A 19,742-nucleotide genomic window follows, 5' to 3' on the forward strand; every position below is an offset into this window, starting at 1 on the left:
TGTTTCCTTAGTGACGGAATCAGGAGGGGGCGCCACTTCAGAACATAAACTGCCGCAAGCGTCGGTCCCAGCTCGTGTGGACCCAGCACCTTCTGTTGCTTTCCGACTGATCGATTCCAGAAGGGGGCAGCTCTCTGATGTTTTTCTATGCTGCATTCTGGTGGTCTGGATAGTGGATGACATGGGCGTGGTCCCTTCGGTCACTTTGCTAGGTGTCCTAATGGTTATCTTGGCGCAGTGAGTGAGGTGAATAGTCTTCATTGCAGTTCATTCCCCACACCCTAATGGTCTCTACACTACCGCAGGCGATCCTGTCCCAGGCGTTGAGAGAGAGAGTCTGAAACTCAGGCTACCCAGGGTACAGCGGAGCTTGCCACATATATAACTTAAATGATTCCTTTGGACTCAAGGAAAACAAAGGGAATTATATTAAAAGAGGATGTGGGTTACAGGCAGAGATGTTAGTTTTAGTATTGGGTAACCACGTTCAAGTGCCGGCATTGGCACAACATCCGGTGATTTTGGACAAATTGCTTAATCTCTACTTTTCCTAAAAATAAATGTGACCTTGTGTAATGTTACTGGTGCTTGTGTAAAGTGCTCCAGTACTTTTGGGTCAAGTTTGCACTTCATACAACTGCAGAAAAGTGTGTTGTTTAAGATTCTGGGCCCGATTCACAAAGGTAAACTTAGGCTTTTGGTCTAAACTTAGGCCAAAAGTCTAATTTTATGACTTTGGGAATTCACAAAGGGCATTTACGTGTACTGTCTTGATGTTAATACTCGGGGTGGATCTCCGCCCCAAGTGTGGACATGAAGATAAAAACCCAGCTCCATATCAATCTATTGTAGTTGAGGGCCATTCGTTTGGCTTCTGATGCATTCCTGCCATCATCGAAGGAGGCTGGAGCAGGTTCTAATGGACAGCACCTCTGCCAAGAGGTACTGCAATAACCAGGAAGCTCTCCACCTCTGGAGTTGGTTGGATCCTGATCACGATCCACCTGGCAGGGTCATTGAATGCCAGAGCGGATGAGCTCATCAGATGCCGGCTGTCAGATAACGAATGGCATCTACATTCAGAGGTAGTGACAGGCGTCGTGCAGCACTAGGCAGACCTGAGCTAGATATTTTTGCCATTGACGAGAAAGCGCAGTGTTAACATTTTTGCATGTTAGAGTTGCCACAAAGAACACTTGCTCGGAGATGCATTCTGGCCAGAATGGAACACAGGATTCTTGTGCTGGAGTGGTTCCTCCATAAGGGCAGAGGAGCGTTGCCCCCGAGCCAGCAGCAGCAGCTGCAAATCCTTTCAAAGAAAAGGATAATAAACTTTGTTTATTATCCTTTTCTTTGAAAGGGGCGGGGCAACGAGTTGATGTGCACTCAGTGTGCATGTATGTTTGGCTAGCTGTCTCGGGCCGGCCAAACATACATGTGCAGTAGGCTCTCTCAAGCCCGGCAACACAGTTGCTGGGCTTGAGAGAGCCTGCACAGGTTCCCAGTCTGCCTGGGAGTGCCCTGGCTGGGCGCTCCCAGCCAATCCTGATGCTGCTTTGAGCAGCGTCAGGATTGGCTGCAGGGCAGGTTTGGAGGCTGTGCCTGCAGCATCCGGAAGGAGGAGAGGAGAGGAGCGGTCTCATTTTTAAATTTAATTATTAATTCCTCCCGCCCGCCCCCAGGAATCCGAGCGAGACGCGACTGTTCTTATATGCCTTCCCACCCCTGCCTCAACTACTCAAAATCCTGAAAAAGATCAGGAACGACCAGGCCCAAGTCATGGTTCTGAATTGGGCTAGGAGACTGTTGTACCCAGAGCTTCTGGGCATGAGCATCTGTCCCAACATCAGGCTACCACAGCAAGAGGATATTCTATTGCAGCAGCAGCAGAAAAGACTTCTACACCCAAATCTCAATAATCTACACATCCATGCGTGGGGACTGAGCGGCGATGGTGGATGTCATCTTTGTCTTCCATTAAGTCAATTTGTGCTGGAACAAATTTGTGGCCTGGTGTGGTATCTACAAGCCTGACTCTTTGAAAGCAAAGCTCTTAGATGTTCTGTTGGCCATTTTGAATTTGGGCCAGCAAGGCCTTGCAGTAGGCATTATTCAAAGTTATTTGTTGCCCTTTTCCGCCGTTGCATTTCCCAGACCACCTGTCCTACTTTAAATCACCTGGAGTGATGCAGTTTAAATGTTTGACACATATGTTCCCTTCCAAACCATGTGTGATGCCACAGTAGCACCTTAACTTGGTCTTGATATTGCTTATGTCTGCACCCTTTGAGCTGATGCACACCTGCACGTTGCGTTTTGCGACTCTAAAGACTTTCTAATTGTGTTAATTTCAGATTGTTGCATGAGTGAACTCCAAGCTCTGTTGGCTCTGTATGCTACCTTTTGTCCTGAAAAAAACTGGTGCTGAGGACTCTGGGGCCTTCTTGCCAAAATTTGTGGCTCCTTTTTACTTTAAGCAATCCATCACTCTCCCACCTTTCTTTGACCCTCCTCACCCCTCGAAAGAGGGGCTCCATTGATTGAACTCCAAAAGGAGATTTAAGCTTTTACATTGATCCAATCAAGGACCATTGGGTGGACAATCAGCTTTATGTGGGGTTCTGTAGGACAAAGATGGGGAAGAAGGTACAGAAAAGGACTTTGTTAAGGTGGTTATCCCTCTACATAAAGCCCAGCTATTTTCTGACCAATACGTCTGAGAGCCCATTCCACCAGGGCAAAGGCTGCCAGCACTCAATTGGGACACGAAGTGCCTGATCTTAAAATCTGTCAAGCCCATACATGAGTGTCAGTCCACACGTTCATAAAGTGCTGTTGCCTTGACAACCAAGTCTGATTGGCACGGCATCTCATCTGTTCGGTCCTGCAGGAATTTTTGGTCTGAGTCCACTCCACAGACCCTCAATACTGATTTAGTACCTGTAGGTGAAGAAACTGGTAAAACAAATTGCTTATCTTTGGTAATGCTCTTTCTGGTGGATACTCTATCTAACCGCACATTGCTCACTACACTCCTAACTCCCTACTCTGTGATCTTGTTTTCCATCTAAAATGGTCCCAGTTTAGAAATCTTCACGCTGGTTCCATCAAGTCTAAGGGCACAGAAAAAGCACTGCAAGAAACAAAAGTCGGCGCGCGGTGGTGTTTATATGCAGCTTGGCTCCATCACTTACAGCTCAGAGCAAAGCCAAGAAGGAGCCTCACAGCACCTCCTCACGGCACAAGGAAGCACTGCTATAAAAAGTTTCATGATCTAGTCAGTCACCTGGGGAATATTATAAAGATGAGGGCTCTGGATTGACAAAGTATTCCTCAGAAAGACAGTTACCTCAAGTAAGTAGCTTGTTCTTCTGGTACATATTGAAATGCTCCATCACTTTTATGTAAGCATCTTAAACAATTTTAGTAATCCAAAGATATGTTCATTCACATTCCTTGTTTGCTGTGTGTTACCTTGTATCTTCTCTCAATCTCACTGATTATCCATGACTGAAATTGAAATGCACTGTCAACTACAGTATTAATACGTTGGTAAATTAACATGCAATTCCTCAAAACACGGATATGTACTATACTTATATTTTGTATACCCCCAAAAAATCCATCTCCAAGTTGTCCTGTTGCCAGCTGGCTGTAAAGGCTGCAGAGGCAGCGCATGGTTGCTGACAAAATAGTGTGCAGCAAGGTCTGTAATGAAACACTGGCTATTACAGACTCCCTGTAAATTTATAAAGTGGTAATTGGTCTTAATGCTGTAGGGAATTCTGTGTTAGAGGTGGACAAATTGCTTCATGCATACCTTAAGTACACCCAGCGACGTGGGAGAACTGAAATACAGAAAAAAACAAAAAAGTTGGTGTCCTGAAGCTCCCCTGGTGTATTAGGAAAGACTGTGTAATCATTATTCTTATGTAACATTGTGTCAATAAAATTATGACATACCCTAGACCTTTCCACTAACAAGAGCTAGTTATGTTCAATTAAAATCATCCTGAGCTAATCCTGTATATAATGTTATATACATTAGACAAGATTGCATTAGTGGCAGCCTTATATAAGATTACCAGCCGTGGTCACCTCAGTGCAGGATTGCCAGCAGTAATATTAACAAGCATTGGCAAAGCCGGTAGGTTTTGCCTGTGCGATATCGATCTGCTTTTTTACATGTTGCACAGTTGAGCTGCTGTGTAATATGGCTTAAACAAAAAAAAGTGCTATGACAAAGTCAATGCTGGCTGCTCCATAGTGACTTTTTTTTAAACTTTAATCCAGGTTGCAACATGTAAAACAAAACTAACAAAACCATAAGTTTTGGCTTAGGCGAAACCTATTGGCTTTGCCAATGCATTTTGTTAACAAGCAACCCTCTCCTCTGGGTGAGGATGTAGCATAACGGCCAGAGGTGCTGGCCTTGAACCAGGTTTGAGTCTCAGCATTGGCTCAACATCCTGTTAATCTAGGCAAGTCACTAAGGGCCTGATTTAGAGTTTGGCGGATTTCCTGTCTGCCGTACTATGATCCCATTTTATCCTTTGGGAATTGTAATAGGGCAGACGGGATACCCGTCACATTTGTGACGAGTAACCCATCTGCCAAACCCTAAATCAGGCCCTTCATTTTCTTTCTCTTCCAGGATCGCACGGGCAGATTGCAAATGTTTTTTTTTTTTTTTTTTTTAAAGCATGTTACCTTTATTCTGGTGCTTAGCTGCTACATAATGGAAAACTGCATGCCATGCAGGATGGAGGGGTGTTTACTGTATGTACTGAAATTATGGAAGTTTTAAGCATGAAGGTTTGCAATGCAGCAGTTGCCATGTAGAAGGATACTGTTATCATGCTGGAGGGGCTCTTGGCAGACTCATGTCTGACACTGTGTACTCTGCAGACGGGGAGAGGAGAGGAGTGCAATACATTGTCGGTGTTATGGGGAGGAGAAAGGAAGTGAGATGAAAGCAACCAAATACGAAGTCATCCACTTGGAAATACTGCAGATGTCTTTAATTTTTTTTTAAACGTACCTTCAGAAGCATGTAGCCAGTAGAAGGATACCGGCCACCAGAAGCAGAACTTGGTCCAGGCTCCACAACATGAAGGCGGAGATGAGGAGGTGGCGCTGACCAGCATGGAACGAGAGTGACGTGGAAGCCACGTGGGAGGCACCCAATGGTAAGTAAAGTGACATGGGAGCCAGCCACTCGTAAGCAAAGTGACATGGGAGCCATGTGGGAGCCAGCCAATGGTAAGTAAAGGTAAGTGATTGTTATTCGGTTCTTGCTAAGATAATAAGACTACATATTTAGGACAGCAGAACTTCAGAATGTGGGTTTTGCCTTCGCCTCTCCTATTTTTTTCTGTGTGGAGATCTCGCCCTGACTGTGCAGTGTTGTCACACATACGTATAGGTTTTCGTAGTAAATGTGGGAGGGATAGAGGAGAGTGGCTTCAAAATGGGGTAAACTTATGACAAAATCATAAAAGTGTAAGCCCATTCGTATTCACAAATTGTACTTCTTAACTTTCTACAGCCAAAAAGGATCTTAAGCAGCTGTAAATGTAATCCAGCTCAGATCTTGAGTATGTCCAGTGGCACACATTACCAATCCCTGGCAATACAACACCCTCCCATAAAAAATAATGGGGAAAGGAGGAAGGTACTTAAATTAGACCTCCATAGGAAATAATGTTAAATTAAATTAAATGATTTAAAGCAATTAATTTATTGTTACAAATTATCAAAAAACATATGTACATCCACACCATCAGAAACTGTCCGCCCAATTCCTGGCTAGCTCACAGTGCCTCACCTGAGCCCCTTAACCTACCAGGATGGTAGGGGATTATGGCAACCTAAACATGACACTGACTCCCCAGGGAATTTGTGGAAACAGATCTCGCTCTTTTGTTGTATTACTCATGAATGCCCAGGCAAAAACACAAATGATATACAAACTGAGTTTTAATATATTTATTGAAACAAAGGTAATCTTGCATAGAATGGATGAGCTGTAATAATTAGGCAGATGAAACAAAGCAAAATAGCCAGCATGATAAGCACGGTAAAGACAATTAATAATATATCCTTGATAAATGAGTTCTAGAGGTTCCTACCTAACCCTAAGACTACGCTGAGAGCATAGCGGGTGTAACCTTTGCCTGGCCCAATTTAAGGATTTAGCCCGAGCCCCATACCTGAAGACAATGTCAGGAGTCGGCCTGCGGTGTAGATAGCAATCCTCTCAGGAGCTGATAGTTTAGATCCAGCAGAGCTGCATACCAAACACAGCATTCGTCCCGGGACGGTTTTGGCTGAAGTGCCCTCTGCCCCTTCCACGTCAGTGCACCGTTTATATAATAAATCCATACTGTGGTGGAAGCACAGCTCTGATGCAATGCTGTGGCTAGATTTTAGAAGCCGTCTTCTGAACAGGCAACACAAGAACTATTGTGTATAGTGCCCCTAGCCCTGAATAGAAAGTACTGATTACACATTGTGCAAAGGCTAACTAAACAAGCAAACTCGTACCACATATTCCTAGAAGAATATCTTACAAGAAATGTGTGTAAAATGTCATGCTAAAAGCAGTGCAACTAAAATGCGTACAGTATGAAATATAAAATTAAGCTAAAATCCGGTCTAAAAGGTCCTCACAACATGATGGGCTGGTTCTAAGCCCCTTTTATGATTCTTTTTTTAAATACAGAAGATTTTGCAAGCACAGTGCAAGCGCTGTGTAGGCAAAACCTAAAAAGTCTTAGTCAATTTGGAATGCCTCTTCTAGGGTAATGCCTAACAGCCACAGCGGCACTGCCCCCCTGGCACCAAGGTAATAATATTTGTAATAAATCTCCCAATGTTACATGGCTTAGTATTCAAATATCAGCTTCAAATATATTTTGGAAATCACAGGCTCTGAAAATACACGTTTTCATGTCCAACGTACACTTTCCAATTTTGTGGTACATATATTAATTCAACTGAACAAAAGCTTCTAATTTGGTAGACCGCTGCCCACAGGAGAGCTATTCACAGTTAACTGGAGTGCAGAGAGCTACCAGTAGCTCACAAACTTCTCGTTGGAGACATCCTACCCTAGAGAAAGCAGTCTGAGAAGTTCCTCTTGCCTTTGCCACAATAGCCTGATAGGTGCCTAACACCCAAAAATGTAAAGAGCCAAAATCTGAATCTGGGTTGCAATTGCCCAGTTTCTATGTGTGTGTCTCTGGAATAATGGATCTCGCTCAACTATTAGCTCATCCATTATGTCTCATATAACATTACTTAAGAGCCTTTACTGGATGTAAATGTCGACCTCAGTTTGTTAAGAGTGCAATTTCGAACCTATACATTCTTTCTTGCCTTCTTCTTCTCCTCTTCAGTGCAGCCAGAAATATGCCTTTGCCTCACCACATCATATACCACAGCCATTATAAATGAAATGAAGCATTCTGGTCCCCTATTTTTGGTGCAACTGGTTACCACCTACATCCACTTAGTGATAAAATGCCCATTCTGCAACTATTCACTAATTGTGAATATATAATACATAACAATAGCTAATTGTTATTTGTGATTTGCGTGTCCCTATTTGCCAATTGGAAATGTTGCTAATGAATCAATAAGAATTTGATTTGCTATACTCTTTTAAGAAATTCTTGAAATATTAGCCTTAGTACCTACTAAGACACCATTTTAGTGGTTGCACACCAATTTGCGACTAGTTTGAGATCAGCTACTTTTCTTATTACATAAGACCCTTATGCTTCTAAATTTAAATTGTGACCGCATGGCAGATATACATATGAAGATCATGAGTAGCAGAGTGTGCAGAGTAGTAAACTGGGGTCAGTGTCCATAGGCTAACAAGGGCAAATCGAGGGTTGGATTTTTTGAGTTTTAGGTCCCCTCTCAGAGGACCCTGAGGAAACCCTTTGGGACAAGGGAGGCTGGATAGTGCCCCTACCTGTGGATACCCAGAACAATGGTGTACCTACACCAGGGAGCCCAGGTGCATAGGGGTGAAGTTGTGTCTGAACCTCCTGTTGAAGTCAGTAGGGACCTCGCTTGTCCAGCTGCTGTCGTGACCCTTGGAACAGGTCGGTGGAACCCAGGCATGGATTCTAGAACAGGACCTAAGGAAAGAGGAGACGTAGTCCAGACCACACGGAGGTGCGTAGGCGGTGCAGGAGGCTAATGCCCACCCTTCTTGGAGATTCTTTCTTGTAGGTTGGTGGACGAAGAAGTGTAGCCGAGGAGTCCAGACGATGCAGGAAGATCCCAGGAGTAGTCCACGAGCTGTTCCATTCCGGTCATCAGATTGTAGAGGGGTCAGTGGGATCACCAAAAAGGCTTGGCAAATGAAGAGAAGCGCGCAGAGTTTGCAGGATTTGTGGGGACCAGCAAGGTCCAGGCGACCCAAAGTTGACGGGTAGGTCAAGGCCAGCCCTCTGCATGCAGGAGAGCCAGCTGGAATCAGTGGAGGCCCCACAGGACCCATGGCAGTAGGAACAGGGAGGCCTCAATAGCACAGCAGAGAGGGAGGCCCACATTGCAGGAGTTGCAAAGAGGATGTCATTCTTAGAGCTGGACAGTGTTGGAGGCCTGGGCTTCTTGGAACTAGGAGGTCATCAGATTGAAGATCCAACAAGCCTTTGCAATGACAAAAGGACGCAGTGCACAGGGGCCCCAGCCAAGGAGCTCCAGCGAGGGACCACAAACTTCCTACTTACAAGGAACATAGGTCAGACCTCTGGAGAGCCACAGAACCACCACCTGTGTTGTAGAGCCTTGTAGAGTACGTGGGACAGCAGGATCCACAAGCCGGTTATGGTTGTTGCAGCCCAGGGGGCACCAGTGGTATACCAATGCCCTGGGTACCTAAGTACCATATACTAGGGACGTACATGGGTGCAACAGTGTGCCAATTGTGGGGTGCAAAAGTTACCATGCAACTAAATTTAGGTGAAAGAACAATGACACTGAGGCCCTGGTTAGCAGGATCCCAGTATACTACAGTCTAAACACACTGACACCAGGCAAAAAGTGGGTGCAACTATGCCAGAAAAATGCTACTTTCCTACAGTGGACACTTAAGATTACTGTGCCAAAGGCAGAGACTTTATGCACTAGCGTAAGAAAGGCCTTCACAGCCACTGCAGTGAGGGGGAGGCCCCGAGCTCCAGGGGTCCCCCTCAGCACTGCAGCTGGCTTGAGTGAGTCCAGGGGGAAGGCGGGAGGGGCTCCAGTTTTGTTGCACCACTGACGCTACGCTACAGCACATGGTCCATTCGCCAGAGACCAGTTCGACCAAGCACAAGATGCTACTTGCGCTCCCTGACACTTATACAAATTAATATTGCTCTTTTTAGGGACCTAATCTTAGCAGGATATCTATCTCTTATTCCTAAAGCTTAATTTCTTACCAATTAGATAATCCATCCAATCAAACGTGCAATCTGAACTGTTTGAGAACAGAAAATGGAGAGATAGTTGGTCCTGCTAATACCAAGGGTAATAAGGGACAATGCACACCACTAATCAGTGGAATACAGTTCAAAAAGTTGAACATTTCTGGCCATCCAATTTACAAAACTATGAGAGACATTCATTCTATGAATTCAAATGTCTTGCTGTGACTGTCATTTAAAAATCTCTTACCAAGCCATTCAATAGATCATTATATTCAACAGGTCATTATATTCAATTGGCCATTATATTAGGCACTTGACAGAAAATGTACACTCAAGTGGGGCATGTGGGTCTCTGTTTATTAAACAAACTAAAATTCTATTATGAAACAGTTTTGCATGTTGCTTTACTGTAAAGAGGGGTGAGATAGGCAAAGCAATGATTGACTAAAATGTGGCCCAAATGGCTGCCAATGGCTTAAAGTTTTGAAAGCATCCCACCTATCACCTTTTGTTGTTTTAATGTGATATACTGAGTGCAACAGAGATGCCAAAACAGGGTTCTAGTGCAGGCTGTATCTGGTAGGGACTTCTAGTTGAAGATTCCTTACTTTCGAATTTCCCCTAGGCATCAGTCTGGATCCGGAGATTTTTGTTCGAGCAGTAGCCTTGCACAACATTAGGTGGGATTGGTTGACTCCGTGTGCATCGTTGGCATCATGGTTACCAGATATGATGTTGCCGATCGTATATAGGCACCACCCCAGCGCACTGATGTCAGTTCTTCTCTTTCTGCACCAGCCTACGCGCAGATACGGAGAGAGCTACCCTTAGAATCTCTTTTTGACTGACCTTTTGACTTTTGGCCAAAGATTTTAGTGCGTCGAGAGGTCATCAAGGAAGGCCAGCTTCAAGCCCTGAGACTCCTGTCACCACATGATGTTGGTGACTGATCCGCACCTGGTGTGTCTGTGGTGCTTGACACAAAGTCGTGCTCTGACTGCAGGGCCATGAAGCCTTAAAACTGCTCGCAGCCCGGCATCTGACTCCGCATCAGTCTTGGTCAAGAGGAAGGTCCCGAGGCAGCTCTCAGAGCCATCACCACTACCGCTCGTCCCATACACAATCTTCGGCACATACAGGTAAGAAGAAGGCAAAGAAGCACAAGCGTTCTTCAGCGTCACCCCGTGGGTCAGATGACGTGATGCGGGAGAAGGAGGGTTCTCACTCTAGGCCTCTGTCACCGGAGCCTATTTCTAGGTCGGCTGCACCCCTTCTCAAGTTTCCGGGACCCGGAGCCACCTCTGCCCTATTAAAGGAATTTTACAAGGGCATTTGCCTCATCTTTGGGCAGTCCAGCCCTGTCCGGAAGCCTTTGAGCCCCGCAGCGTTGGAATGGGCCCCTTCAGGATCCGCGCCAGTGGCTTCGGCCCTTGCTCCAAGGAGCACCCAGGGATCCGCTTCCGGACTCGAACTGGCATTGCAACCTTCCCCAAAGACGGTTCTGGTGTTGACGTTTCTGACGTCACATGGGCCCACGGCGGCATTGATCCTATACTCATTGCCGACTCCGACACAGAGCCGGACTGGCATCGCGCAACACTAATTCCAACTTCGATGGGGATCTTGGTCTCTAGATCAGATCCTGATTCTTATTCTTATGGGCATGAGTTTGGTGAGAGTATGGAGGGGTCGTTGGACCCTTTAGAATTACAGCCTGAAGACCCTATGGACTGGGCTCAGGAACTGGGTGAAGCCAGTGGTCTGGCTACCTCCCCTGATGCTGGTATGCTTTCTCTTCCTACTGTGGCTACGGAGGTGAGGCTTCTTACTCCATGGTGGTGTGTAGAGTGGCTGAGGTTTTGGGCCTCGAGCTGCCTTTGGTGGCTTTCAGGACAAATCTCCTGACTAAGGTGCCTCAGCCTGGGGCTTCCACATCAGAACCCCTTTTGCTCTTCACTGATGCCCTCATGCTTGTCATGCTGGGGGCCTGGTCCAAACCCAGCACAAGGGGTTCCAGTTAATAGGACAATAGCCTGCACCCATAGGCTTGTGCCTAATGACCCAGCTTTCCTGACCCAACACCCTTTCCCTGAGAGCTTGGTCATCCAAACCTCAGCGTCCCATTGAGCGTTCCCTTCTGCTCCCCCAGATATGGAATCAAAGAAGCTGGACCACCTTTGGAAGAAGCTGTTTTCTTCCTCCAACCTGGCATTGCAATCTGTGAACACCGCATGCCTTTTGGACCACCACATCCATGCTTTATGGGACATGGTTGCACAAGTACTGCCACAGGTCTCGGAGGAGCCAAGTTCACAATCAGATGTGGGCTGGATACGACCAACTCTGGGCAGATCTGTTGCTTTGACGGTGGCCTTGGGGGGGCCATGCCTGGTTAAGGACATGTGACTTTTTAGGGGATGTCCAGTTTACTTTGTTGGACAGACTTAGGGGGTCATTACAACATTGGCGGTAAAAGCCGCTTACCGCCGTGCAGAAGACCGCCAACACACCGCCGTGGCCATGGAAATCTGCCACATCTATTATGACCCACATCCCGAAATCCGACAAAATTCAGACACCCACACAAGTCCGCCACACCAAAGGTCAGTGATAAACTGGCGAAAACAAAACCGACACCGTCACGCCAACAGAAATACGGCCATGCTATCACGACCCACGAATCCACGCGGCGGACTTTCAACCGCGATATTCCATTGGCGGTGCACACCGCCGCGCTCAAAATACACACACATCTCCAAAACACCACCACATTGGACAATTCGAAAGACACACACCTGATACACATACACACACCACTCCCACACACTCAATACTAAATAAAACACCCACCCACATCACCCACAAACCCCTACGACAAAAAAATCTGAAAGAAGGCCAGAGAGAGACACCACCATCCACAAACTAGCAGCCACAGGCACTCAACACCATCACCCACACTACTTCCACGCACAAAACACCACACACCACTACATATCACCACACTTAACACTACATACACCACCCCACACATCACCTACACCACCCCATGGCACGGCAAAGACACCCCAGGTTCTCGGAGGAGGAGCTCAGGGTCATGGTGGAGGAAATCGTCCGGGCAGAGCCACAGCTATTTGGATCACAGGTGCAGCACACCTCCATAACTAGGAAGATGGAGCTATGGCGAAGAATAGTCGACAGGGTCAACGCAGTGGGACAGCACCCAAGAAATAAGGACGACATCAGGAAGAGGTGGAACGACCTACGGGGGAAGGTGCGTTCCGTGGTCTCCAGACACAACATCGCGGTACAGCGGACTGGTGGCGGACCCCCACCTCCTCCCCCACAACTAACAACATGGCAGGAGCAAGTTTTGACTATTCTGCATCCTGAGGGCCTCGCAGGAGTCGGTGGAGGAATGGACCCCGGTAAGTCAAATCTTAACTATCATATCCCCCACCCTACCTGCATGCTATCACAGACCCCCACCCTCACCCCCTCCCCTATCACTCCAACTCCTCACTAATGTACTAATAACACAAACCACACATCCCAACACCGAGCCCTGCATGACACAACAAAGCATGGACACCCATCACTAAAGCATGCCCACTGCACATACCCATAACACCCCCCTCAACCATCATCACACAAGCCCCCCACAGGAATGCTAGCACTGGGGTACACGCTCACCCACCCATTGCACACCATGACACACACAGATGCAATAATCATGCCTTTACACCCCTGCAGGACCACTACCCAACGTCACCAGACAGGAGGGTCCAGACATCTCCACCCCACCCACAGAAGAGGCCCACAGTGATGACAGCAGCTCTGTCCAACTGGATCCAGATGACCAGCCCGGACCATCGTGGGCCTCGGCACAGTTGGTTCCCCACATCCAGTCACAGGCCACCTAAGACCTTCCACCCTCTGGTAACACCAGCACAGCACCCATCCCGGGGGGCCCATACCTCCGTACCCAGGACACGTCAATCAGCTGTGTGTCCACCACTACAGGGAACCCAGGATAACCCACCACCCCAACAACAACAGGGACCTGGGGGCAGTGGTAGTGGGCACACGGTCCAGGGGACGGAGGCACAGGAACACAGGGGAACTGGGAGGGCTGCTGTGCGACAGGGGGCGGACAGGCCTAGGGAACCCACTCTCCACGAGGCCCTCTCCTCCATCATGGAAGCATATCACCACTCCCAGGAGACCATGGCAACGGTACTGGCCAAGTTTCAGGAGACCCAGTGCCTGCAGGAGGAACAGTATTTGGGCTTCAGGGAGGAACTCAGAACCATCAGGACCGCCCTGGGCACCATCGTAGGGGTGCTGAAGGAGATACTTAACACCAGGAGGGACACTGTGGCACTCCAAGGGGCCCCTGACACTAGCATGGACAATGAACTGCCCACCACCTCCGCCGGTGCTAGTGGACAGGAGGCACTGCCATAGGACCACCACACCAGCACCCCACCCCCTGCAGATGGAGAACCACCCCGCAAACGGTCCCTGAGATCCAGGAACAAGACAGAGCATGATGCCAAGACCCCCGCCAAAAAATGAGACCACCCTGATTGTCATCCTACTGTCCCACTTTGTAACCCTGTCCATATTGGAACTGCCCCAGCTCCACTTCCTATGCCCATATGGGCAATGCACCTGTGAGACTAATAGACTGGACTCTGCCATGGACATTCCTCCACCATCACCCCTCACCATTTTACAACCCCCCTCCAATATTTAGCACTGCAATAAACACCCTTGAAGCACAAAACAATCTGGAGTCAGTCTGTGATTTTGAAAATGTGTATTAGCAATGACAGTGACAAAATGCGTTCTCAAATGTAATGTCAACATACCTATGTCACACATCTCAAGTCCATGAGGAATCTAAGCAGATAACACACGTTGGAAACCACACCTGTGAAACCGTAATGGAAATGCACAACTCAGTTCCCATATACTGGTTGAAATCGACAGACAGGATAGAGGTAGAAGTGTGAAAGTACTTGTAGTAGACAGGAATGTATTATTACCTGTGTGTCACTGGAAATATTGCTGGATAACTGAGTCCCTGTTGTCAATGTCTTCTTCCTCTGCTTCCTCCTCATCGCTGTCCACAGGCTCCACAGCTGCCACAACACCGTCATCTGGACCATCCTCCTGCAGAAAAAGCACCTGTCGTCGCAAAGCCAAATTGTGAAGCATACAGCAGGCCACGATGATCTGGCACACCTTCCTTGGTGAGTAGAATAGGGAACCACCTGTCATATGGAGGCACCTGAACCTGGCCTTCAGGAGGCCGAAGGTGCGTTCGATCATCCTCCTAGTCCGCCTATGGGCCTCATTGTAGCGTTCCTCTGGCCTGGTCCTGGGATTCCTCACTGGGGTCAGTAGCCATGACAGGTTGGGGTAACCAGAGTCCCCTAATAGCCACACCCGGTGCCTCTGGAGTTGACCCATCACATGAGGGATGCTGCTATTCCGCAGGATGTAGGCGTCATGCACAGAGCCAGGGAACATAGGATTTACCTGGGAGATGTACTGGTCTGCCAAACATACCATCTGTACATTCATAGAATGATAACTCTTCCGGTTCCTGTACACCTGTTCACTCCTGTGGGGGGGACCAGAGCTACATGGGTCCCATCAATGGCACCTATGATGTTGGGGATATGTCCAAGGGCATAGAAGTCACCTTTCACTGTAGGCAAATCCTCCACCTGAGGGAAAACGATGTAGCTCCACATGTGTTTCAGCAGGGCAGACAACATTCTGGACAACACGTTGGAAAACATAGGCTGGGACATCCCTGATGCCATGGCCACTGTTGTTTGAAATGACCCACTTGCAAGGAAATGGAGCACTGATAGCACCTGCACTTGAGGGGGGATCCCTGTGGGATGGCGGATTGCTGACATCAGGTCTCGCTCCAACTGGCTACACAGTTCCTGGATTGTGGCACGGTCAAACCTGTAGGTGATGATCAAATGTCGCTCCTCCATTGTCAACAGGTCCACCAGCGGTCGGTACACCAGAGGATTCCGCCATCTCCTCACATGTCCCAGCGGACGGTGCCTAGGAAGGACAACAGCAACCACAGAGTCAAACAACTCAGAGGTATGTACCCACAGTCTACACAGAACACCATTCATACACAGAATCTGGCCTGTATTTGTGTTGTACGACAAGGCCTAGGTCTGTGTGACGCAGTTGGTAATTAGGCCATGTGGGCCCCTGAAATGGCTGACCTCTAAAGTGGGACAATGGGATGTGAGGTAACTGCGCTGGCGTTTGTTCACCGTCGCAGGAGGCGGTCGAAGACCGCGGCGCAATGCTGCATTGGTTAACATTGGACCCTATGGATCCCAGGAGCCAATGACTATGTACGTCGGCGGTGATGCTACGCACCGCCGCGGACTTGACCGCCATTTTCTAGCTGTTCAATCACTCGATACCTGATTTTCAACAGGAGAGGACCTAAAACTGCAAGTACTGCTGTGACCTCGGACTGGAAGAGACAATGGCTCGTGCGTCTGGGGAAAGGTCCCCTGCCTTCACTGCAGAGGAGTCGGAGAAGCTCGTGGACGGGGTCCTCCCCTAGTACACGCTACTCTACGGTCCTCCAGACCAACAGGTAAGTACACAGGGAGCACGTTGTGTGGGCTATGCCTGTGTGGAGAGGGCTGGTTGTAAGAAGTAAGGGGGCACAGTTCTGCGTACATGAAGGACTGTGAATGCATGTGCCACATGGCAAGGCTAGGAATGTGGGCCACTCACTTCGACGGTGCAGTTACTAATGACTTCTCTTCTTCCCCTGTGCATTTCATGTAGGTCGGCGCCCACCAGAAGAAGGATATTTGGCGTGCCATCGCCAAGGACGTCCAGACCCTGGGGGTCCACCACAGACGGAGCACCCACTGCCGTAAAAGATGGGAGGACATTCGCCGCTGGAGCAAGACGACGGCGGAGGCTCAGCTGGGGATGGCCTTCCAACGTGGGAGGGGTGCCCGTCGAACCATGACCCCCCTTATGTTCCGGATCCTGGCGGTGGCCTACCCTGAGTTGGATGGGCACTTGAGGTCATCACAGCAGACACAAGGGGGTGAGTACAACATCATTCAGTGGACTTTGCGCGCAGTGAAGGTGTCTGGGTGGGGTTGGAGGGCTGTGGGTTTCCCTAGGCCAGGGTGAGTTCCGTAGGCTAGGCCCCTCTGTAATGCAGGCCATGTGGCACCCCACCCCACCTCTGTAGAGTGCCAAGTACAGGTATACATGCCCCTGTGTCATCTATGTGTGCAGATGTCGACCATAGCCATGTAGGCCATATCCCAGGAATTGCATCTGTAGAGCCCAACAGCGCAGCGTAGTGCAGGGGGCTGCTGTGTCTGTATTGTCCGCCAACGGTAGCGGTAAGCCATGCACTCAACCTGTCTTTCTTCTGTCATCCCCCCCCTTTTTGTGGTCTCCCTGTTCTTGTTTGCATCAGCATCATCAGGCGGAGGTACAGTCAGTGGCACCGGAGCACGAGGGAGCTGCATCCCACATGGCCATGGAGGGCCACACCACGGACTCGGAATATACCAGTGGGACGGAGGGCGAGGGGAGCTTCACGGCGGTCACAGGATCTGCAACCAGTGACACAGACTCGTTCTCCGATGGGAGCTCCCTTGTGGTGGCGGCAAAATCTGTGCCCCCCACTTCTACAGGTACAGCCGCCACCCCCCTACCAGCACCGCCCTCCCAGCAGCCCCTCAGCCTTCGCCCCGTGCCCGCTCACCCAGGAGGGTGGGCATCACCTTCGCCCCAGGCACCTCAGCCCCTGCCCCTGTCACCTCTGCTGCCCTAAGTGAGGAGGCCATTGACCTCCTCAGGTCACTCACTGTTGGGCAGTCTACCATTTTGAATGCCATCCAGGGTGTAGAAAGGGAATTGCAACACACAAATGCATTCCTGGAGGGCATTCATGCTGGTCAGGCTGCCCTTCATCGAACCCTGCAAACTCTGGCCTCAGCACTGATGGCAGCCATTGTCCCTGTGTCTAGCCTCCCCCTCCAACTTCCTCCACCGAGACCCAATCCCCTGTACCCCAGCCTATCCCAAGCACACCATCAGACCAGCATGCACACACCTCACCACACAAGGGAAGCTCAGGCAAACATAAGCACCACACATCCCACAGGCACTCACGCAAGCATCACCCATACAGACACAGCAACATCCACTGCCTCCACTGTGTCCCCCTCCTCGTCGTCTCCCTCCCAGTCTCGTCTACACTCTCACCTGCATGCACTACCACTACAGCCACTACGTCCCGCACCAGCACACCCACCACCACACGCCGCTCACGTGCACTCACCACCCCCACTACCATTTACACGTCCCCTGTGTCCTCTCCCAGTGTGTCTGTGACGCCCCCTCCCAAAGTACACAAATGCAGGCACACACCCACCCAACAGCCATCCACCTCACAACAGCCTCCAGCACATGCACCTTCACCCAAAGTCACCAAACGTACACCTCCTACAACCACTACCTCTTCCTCCACTCCCAAACCCCAACCAGCTACCTGTCCCAGTGTTCCTAAGAAACTTTTCCTGACCAAGCTTGACCTCTTTTCCAATCCCCCCTCCAATTCATAGGTGCCGTACTAGCACCTCAGCCAAAAAATCTCCGGGACCAGTGGTGCCTGTTGTTACAGGTATGTGGAGTGCACCGGGCACCAGGGCAGCCAGTGTGACACGGAGCCACAGCACAGCCAGTCCCCCCCCCTGTGAAGCACCAGAAGTTGGACAGTGCCCAGCGGGAGAGGGTGAAGACTCCAGCCAGCAAAGCCGCTCACAAGGGTCCCGGGGGGAGTGTCGACTCAGCTGTGACTCCTCCCAAGGTGGGGAAGGGGCAGAAGAAATCGCCAAAGTCTGGGAGGAGCAGCACGGCGGAGAAGACCGCCATCATCCCCGCTGCCCAGGAGGCCACCGCCAGTCCAATCGTCACTGGCTAGGAGGCCACCGCCAGAGTCTGTGCCCAGGAGGGCAGCCCGATTGTCACTGGCCGGGAGGCCACCGCCAGAGTCAGTGCCCAGGAGGGCAGCCCGATCGTCACTGGCCAGGAGGCCACCGCCAGAGTCAGTGCCCAGGAGGCCACCGCCAGCCGCAGCCCAGCTGCCCAATGAAGGACCGCCAGCCCCAGCCCAGCTGGGCAATGAAGGACCGCCATGGCAAGTTCCGCTGAACAGGGCAAGCACTGCTGAACAGGCCAGAAAGTGCAAACTCAAGCACCGCTGAACAGGGCAAAGACTGCCATCGCAAGCACCGCTGAACAGGGCAAGCACCGCTAAACAGGTCAGGAACTGCAAACTCAAGCACCGCTAAACAGGGCAAAGAACGCCATGGCAAGCACCGCTGAACAGGGCAAGCACAGCTGAACAGGTCAGAAACTGCAAACTCAAGCACCGCTGAACAGGGCAAAGACCGCCATGCAAGCACCGCTGAACAGGGCAAGCACCGCTGAACAGATCAGAAATTGCAAACTCAAGCACCGCTGAAGAGGGCAAAGACCGCCAGGGCAAGCACCGCTGAACAGGTCAGGAACTGCAAACTCAAGCACCGCTGAACAGGGCAAAGACCGCCAAATCAAGCCCCGCTAGCCCATGGGCGGCAGGGGCAGTGACGCAACTGGGACCGTCACGGGGTGAGTGATGCACTCTGGGCACCAGTCCCCCTCCAGAACCAGTGGAGACATGCATCTACTACCTCTGTCCTTCACAGGATGAAGCACTCTGGGCACCAGTCCCCCTCCAGAATCAGTGGAGACATGCATCCACTGCCTCTGTCCTTCACAGGATGAAGCACTCTGGGCACCAGTCCCCCTCCAGAACTAGTGGAGACATGCATCCACTACCTCTGTCCTTCACAGGATGAAGCACTCTGGGCACCCCACTACCTCTGTCCTTCACAGGATGAAGCACCCTGGGCACCAGTCCCCCTCCAGAACCTGTGGAGACTGTTATCCACTTGAGAGACTGTGCCTTTGCACTCCCCAGGATGGTACAGTGGGCAAACCACCCACTGTAGAGACTTGAGAGACTGTGGCTTTGCACTCCCCAGGATGTAAAAGTGGGCAACCCACCCACTGTAGAGACTTGAGAGACTGTGGCTTTGCACTCCCCAGGATGGTACAGTGGGCAACCCACCCACTGTAGAGACTTGAGAGACTGTGGCTTTGCACTCCCCAGGATGGTACAGTGGGCAACCCACCCACTGTAGAGAATTGAGAGACTGTGGCTTTGCACTCCCCAGG

The sequence above is a fragment of the Pleurodeles waltl genome, chromosome 2_1 (assembly GCF_031143425.1).
Source record: "Pleurodeles waltl isolate 20211129_DDA chromosome 2_1, aPleWal1.hap1.20221129, whole genome shotgun sequence".
Classification (NCBI taxonomy): domain Eukaryota; kingdom Metazoa; phylum Chordata; class Amphibia; order Caudata; family Salamandridae; genus Pleurodeles; species Pleurodeles waltl.